Source organism: Rana temporaria, chromosome 10 (genome assembly GCF_905171775.1).
Source record: "Rana temporaria chromosome 10, aRanTem1.1, whole genome shotgun sequence".
NCBI lineage: Eukaryota > Metazoa > Chordata > Amphibia > Anura > Ranidae > Rana > Rana temporaria.
Genome location: NC_053498.1, coordinates 114,100,338 through 114,107,715, shown reverse-complemented (window position 1 = coordinate 114,107,715; position 7,378 = coordinate 114,100,338). Strand labels below are relative to the sequence as shown.

The 7,378-nt window shown below is 41.7% G+C and overlaps 1 pseudogene; it reads right to left on the bottom strand.

Moving 5' to 3' along the window:
- Positions 1-2,176: 2,176 nt before the first annotated feature.
- On the bottom strand, positions 2,177-2,766 carry LOC120915852 (annotated as a pseudogene).
- Positions 2,767-7,378: the final 4,612 nt, after the last annotated feature.

The window sequence follows — 7,378 nt, the reverse complement described above, 5'->3', positions numbered from 1 at the left end:
TCCAAGTATACATAACCCATTTCTAAATTTAAATGTGATTAAAAATATGGTGAAAATGGTATAACTATCACCATGTTTATTTCCGTACTGTCTTGGACAGGACCTAGTACTTTAATATTTTTTTTTTTTTTACGTTTTTAATATATTTGCTTGTCATAAAATAAAAAAATAAAAAATGTATATGTGCTTCCATTTCTGTGTGCAAAGTGATTTACAAACGCTCCTATGCAATTTCAAACCCATCCGGGAGTACAAACTTTCATCTATTAAAAATTGTAAATGTCAGTTTTGGCAAACTGACATTTATAAAACCTGACAGCTATCTGCAAGCAAAAACGTTTTATCCTCATTACTTTCCCACCTCTGGAGCCGCAGAACACTGGAAACGACATGAGTGTACTTTGGGCAGCCAGCACCATCAAGCTGATTCATTTGCATGCAGCCAGCTCTCATTGTATGCAAACCAACCTCATACATATGCATCTGTGCAAAGATGAGAAGCTGCTCTGTTTCAGCATCTCAGACCACAGTTGCACACCTGTCCTGGCCATAAATGTGCATTGTTAGATAATGAATAAACACTGGATATTCTAAAAGCCAAGCCTGCACATTGTCTGCTGACTACAGCACAGGGAGATCTAGGCAGAAAACAAACAGCCTAATAACCACACTAATGATATGAATATTATATATCAATACATATTTCTAATTTTATATTGATATTTGTTAATCTTGGAGTTAAACTCCTGACAAACAGCTAAATACACAGGTAAATACATAAAAGCTTCTATTTTACATTGCAAAGGATTTGCATAACTATTAAGTTTTAGGATTTACACTGCCCTGCCACACTGAACAGACCATAGGGTTGCTACATTTAGGAATACAGTGATATAACTTCCCAGGTTGCTGAATGGACTGGACAGTAAGGTCACCTCTATGTTCACATTGCTCTCTTCTACTCTCATCTTGTAATGCACTGAACTGTAATGCACTGCTATAAGCAAACTTAGGCCCAGATTCTCAAAAAAGATACAATGGCGTATCTCCAGATACGCCGTCGTATCCCTGAGTCACGCCGTAGTATCTATGCACCTGATTCTTAGAATCAGTTACGCATAGATTTCCCTTAGATCCGACAGGCGTAAGTCTCTTACGCCGTCGGATCGTAACTGCATTTTTACACTGACCGCTAGGGGCGTGTACGCTGATTTACGCGTCCAAATATGTAAATCAGCTAGATACGTGAATTCACGAATGTACGCCCGGCCGACGCAGTACATTTACGCCGTTTACGCTAGGCTTTTCCCGGCGTATAGTTACCCCTGCTATATGGTGGCGTAAGTGCGGCGTACCAATGTTAAGTATGGCCATCGAAAATTACACGCTCCTACGAGAATCTGGCCCCTAATGTGTAAAAAGAAAAAAAATCCTGATCCCTTTCCCAGAGTAGTACAATGTTACTGTGGTAACATTATATTGCTCTGATTACAGTGTATTAAAAAAAAAAATGTACCACACCAGTTATATGATGATGCTGTAGAGCATGGGTCTTCAAACTACGGCTCTCCAGGTGTTCAGGAGCTACAATTCCCATCATGCCTAGTCATGTCTGTGAATGTCAGAGTTTTACAATGCCACATGGGATGTGTAGTTCCGCAACAGCTGGAGGGTCGTAGTTTGAGGATCCCTGCTGTAGAGCACTGAAAAAAAATTGTTCCGTATTTAAAAAAAAAAAAAAAAATCGACATTTTCCAAAATATTATGACAAAAAATTACAACTTAAAAAACCTACCATGCCTCTTACTAAATAAGAGTGTCTACTTTCCAAAAAAGGGTGCCTGATAGAACACCTTTGGGATGAATTAGAGCGGAGACTACGAGCCGGGCCTACTCGCCAATAACTGATGTTCTTCTAGAAGAATGGTCAAACATTCCCATAGACACCCTCCTAAACCTTGTGGACAGCCTTCCCAGAACAGTTGAAGCTGTTATAGCTGCAAAGGGTGGGCCAACTCAATATTGAACCCTACTGACTAAGGCTGGGATGCCATTAAAGTTCATGTGTATAGAAAGGCAAGCGTGACAATATAGTTTATTTGACATTGTTTTTTTTGGAGGGCAGAGGAAATTTATTGAGCACAGAACAGTACTCTATATATAAACTAGCTACAATTCAGAGCTTTATTTTTTGCCTGGATTCCTCTTCCTTTGAGAGGGTTTTGATTATTTCCTCTTTCTTGGCCTGAAGTCTTTCTTCCTTGCCTCCTTTGTTTTGGATCTGTGAGCTTCTGCCTGGTCAGCCAACAGCTTCTTGCGAGCCTTGTCTGCCTTCAGTTTGTGTATGTTCTCCATGAGAATATGCTTGTTCTTGGACACATTAGCCTTGACTTTCAGGTACAGGATGTGCATATCAATCTTTTGGACTCACGGTAACGGTAAGTAGGTAAGTAGGCAACAAAGAATTTGCATTCTCCTCATCCAGGCCAGCTTCTCAGGCATACAAGCATTAGCAGTATCCTTTCTCTTACCAATGCCCATGTGTCTGCCCTTCCTACGTGCAAGAGCATTTTTGTGGCAGCGAGCATGGGAATGAACAGTTACTGGCTTGAGGATAATCAGACCATCCTTAACCAGCTTCCTGATTTTCTGATGGGAGTTAGCATTGGCAATCTCATTGGTTTCGTTTGGATCCAGCCATACTTTTTTCTTGCTGCAGCACAGCACACTGGAGGCAAGCCTCATTTTAAGTCTGAGCATGCTCATGGCTGCTTATCTGCTCCAGCTCAGAAAGGACATGACATTGTTAAAAGATTAGACTAGTTATGTTTTTTTTGTAGGGTCACATCAAGTGACACATATGAAGGAAAGTGAAGAAACAGGAGAAAGAACAATTATTTATTTTCTAAAAAATGACTGAAAAGTAATATAAAAGTGTATACAGAATTGTTTCCCAAACCTGTAATCAAATTGCCCCTCTATAGATAATGGGGTTTATTTACTAAAGCTAAAGAGTGCGAAATTAGTCAGATGTCTGCATATAAACCAATCAGCTTCTAACCTCAGCTTGTTCAATTAAGCTTTGGCAATAAAATCTGTTTTTTTTTGTGCATAGCCACACATATTGTATGGTTAAGATCAATTACACTCCATCTGTATTTGCGTGAGATTACTAATGCTGCGTACACACGGACGAAATTTCCGACAACCAATGTTCGATGTGAGCTTGTTGTCGGAAAATCCGACCATGTGTATGCTCCGTCTGACATCTGCTGATGGTATTTTCGACAACAAATGTTTGAGAGCTGGTTCTCAAATTTGCCGACAACAAAAACCGAGTAATCAGTGTTCAATCACTTTTTTTCCAGTGTAAAGGCGGAGTACAGATGCAGCAGACCGGTGCTGCATCCACCTAGGTAAGTATAAGTATGGAAAAAAAAGAAACCCATACTTCTCTTTTAAGGAAAAAAGTTTAATGCACATAAATATACAGGAACACACATAAATGAACTGCAAATGCGTATAATTGCAACTCCGTAAAAAAAAAAAAAAAATAATAATAATGCTTTGAATATTCACTGCAAATGTACTGCAGATTTATTACAAATGCATTTAAATGTACATGCTGAACTGCAAAATAAATATGATTTTTGTCATGGAAATTAGCAGTCATACCTGGCATGGATATATGCAGACAAAGGGCTGCTACAAAGAGGCTGCAAAAGATCACCAGCACTGAGGAGCAAGAAAGGATGAAAACCGTATTTTATTTGTAAAACATAGCAGTTCTTTATAATAGACAGTGCTTTATCAAACTAAATGTTAAAGTTAACCTCTACTTTAAAATATTAGATTTGTAGACATTAAATCTTTTCTAAATGTCCAAGCAATAAGAAGCAAGAGGGTGGCTGAACCCATGAGAGACCTTACGTATATCAAATATCAGTTTTGCTAGAATTAACATTTAAGCAATGGAAATGTTAATGTTATCGAATCATAAAATCCTGCTAAGAATTATGTGTTTATCTTAGGCCAGCATAGATAGTGGACTTCTTGCCAGATGTGACAAAAGACTTGCTGCATCAGCGGTCTGACCTCACCATCAACTAAACCATTCCATTAAACCCATAAAACAGAATCTCAGACCCCATTATTCTATAACCTATAAAGTGCATCAGTCTAATTTTATAAGCATGACCAAAACCCAGTAGGCTAACCCCAATAGGCCAATATGTAATCAATCAGAACAGTATTGTTGCCTTATGAGTTTATGTGAAATCTCCAGTAATAGCTGTAAAACATTGTAATTATGAATATATTCCATTTAGCTTGTATCTATGTAGGGGAGTTACATGTTATCTTCACAGAAGTTTCTGTTAGACAGACAATTCGGTGCCTAGACTTGTGTATCTAAACAATGGGACCCAAACCTCTTTGTTCTACAAATATTATGTCATGTACCTGGGTGTGTTTGAAACTGGATCTTCCTGGTCCCACAGCTGCAGCCTTACATGTTGTGCCATGGAGGATATCTGGACTTTTGTAAATGTTCTTGCAGTATTAATCACTAGCCCCACATGCTGCTAGCTGTGGACAATTTTCAATCAAAGCAGCCCATAAATAGGAAGTGATGCTATCTCTCAGCACCCGTTTGTGTGGATTAGCTCCCTGTGTGTTCTGACTGCTTGTGATCTTGATTATCGTGTTGAACTTCTGCCTGAATCCCTGACTACTCTCTAGCCTGCTGATTTTGTACTTCACCACCAGTTCATGTATGACCTTTGCCTGCCTGACCACTCTCTGGATTTCGATCGTGTACCATTTTGCCTGACCTGTCCACTTCGGACACTACCTATCACTGGTACCTTACATTACAAATGGGCCACAATGGCAGTGGACCCTGCTGAGATTGTTAAGGTGATTTCACATCAGGGACAATTGATTGGAGCTCATGAACAGCACCTTTCTTCCCTGAACGCCAAGTTGGATGAACTTTGTGCTTTGCTTTAATCTTGTTTGCCTGGTTCCTCTGCAATGGTCCAGACTCCGGATCCTACTCCTGCTATGATCCAACCCGCCTCTTCTGTACCACCCAAACTTCCCTTGCCTGACAAGTTTGGTGGTGATACTGAGGGGTGCAGAGGCTTTTTAAATGTTTGCCATTCGCATTTTCGCAACAACCCTGGGACTTTTAGCACTTTGTTTGCCAAAGTGACTTTTGTAATTTCCTTGTTAAAGGGGAAAGCCCTGGCCTAGGACTTTCCTTATGTGGAACGCAATGATCATGTGCTGCAGGACGCTGCCAAATTCCTGACTTCTCTCCAGACTGTATTTGACAAGCCAGATAGAGCTTCTGGAGTACTCACTCTTGGACATGCAACAAGGCACCAGGTCTGTGGCCCAATATGCTATCAAGTTCCGTAGCCTTGCTGCAGAGACTAATTGGGACTCAAGGGCATTACGTGCAGCCTTCTGAAAAGGTCTTGCAGATCGCATCAAAGACGAATGAGTCTATAAGGATTCCCCAGGAGACCATGAGAAATTCATAGAGCTGTGTGTTCGTCTGGATGTCCGATATCATGAAATGTGCCAAGAGAGACTTAGAACTCACACGTTTCCTAGGCCAGTTTACCGTTTGGCCCCTAACTTCCAAGCACCACCTCAGCCAGAAAGGGGATTGGTGGAAGACAGCATTTAACACTTGTAATGGACATTTTGAATATCTGGTTATGCCAAAAGTGAAACAATAAAAGTGTAATATTACTTTAAATTTCGTACCTAGGGGGGTGTAAAGTCAGCATGTGAAAAAGCGCATGTTTCCCGTACATAGAACTGTCCCTGCACAAAGTGTCATTTCTGAAAGGAAAAAAGGCATTTAAAACCGGCTTTGCGGCTCTAATGAATTGGCGGCTCTGGCCAGAGATGATTCATTCATAAAAAAAAAAAAAAAAGCGTGGGGTCCCCCCAAATTCCATTAACAGGCCCTTCAGGTCTGATATGGATATTAAGGGGAACCCCGCCGTCAATTAAAAAAAAAATGAAGTTGGGTTCCCCCCAAATATCCACACCAGACCCTTATCCGAGCACGTTAACCTGGCCGGCCGCAGAAAAGAGGGGGGGACAGAGTGCGCCCCCCCCTCTCCTGAACCGCACCAGGCCACATGCCCTCAACATGGGGAGGATGTCCCCATGTTGATGGGGACAAGGGCCTCATCCCCACAACCCTTGCCCAGTGGTTGTGGGGGTCTGCGGGCGGGGGGCTGGGGATCTTCTCCCTGTGTCTGCTGCCGCAATTCAAAAAAGATGTGGCCGTGCAGGACTCCACCCATCCGCATGCGTCACTCATTCACAGTTCTCTGTGAATGGAAAACTACAAGGTCCGGCAGCCTTTGCGGATTGTAGTTTTCAATGAACTACCTGAACTACCACGGCAACGTGAGTGCTATATTAGCTCATTGAGTCTTTCTGTGAGAATGTATTGGCTTCCTCGGATGAGGTACAAGCAAGCCAATACACTGGTAGATCTGCAGAAGACCCACATGGCATCAGCAATCTGCTGATCGCTGGTGCAATACTTTACAGGCTCCCAAAACCAAAAATTATAAATGCACTTTTTTTACCTGCAAAAAAATGAGCATTTATTATTTTTTGTCAAAAGTTGAACTTATCCTATAAGATTTGTTTTACCCTTTATCATGAAAGGGTTAAAGTGTTACTAAACCCAGGACCCTGCATTTACTATATCTGGTCTCCCACAGTGCACATGGAAATACAGCTATTTTAGTAAATATGAACTGCTAAATACCTTTTCTCATCAGCAGTATACCCTGTATAGCAGTCTTATGACTTCTATCAGGCCGCGTACACACGGTTGGTCCAAACCGATGAAAACGGACTGAAGTTCAGTTTCATCGGTCCAAACCGCCCGTGTGTACACCCCATCGGTCTGTTGTCTTTCGGTCTAAAAAAAGAGAACTTGCTTTAAAATCGAACCGATGGACGGCTGACCAATAGGTCAAAACCGATGGTTAGTACGCAAAAGCATCGGTTCAAAACCTGTGCATGCTCAGAATCAAGTCGACGCATGCTTGGAAGCATTGAACTTCATTTTTTCAGCACGTCGTGTGTTTTACGTCACCGCGTTCTGACACGATCAGTTTTGAAAACGATGGTGTGTACGCACATCAGACCATCAGTCTGCTTCAGCGGTGAACCGATGAAAACGGTCCGTCGGACCATTCTCATCGGATGGACTGATCGTGTGTATGCGGCCTCAGTGTTTGGTTAAAGTTTGTCGGAGGAGTTTTCACTCTGCTCTGACTGTCCTATGAGGCTGCAGGACCCCTGACCCTCTGTCTGGACAGTGCAGATCATATGC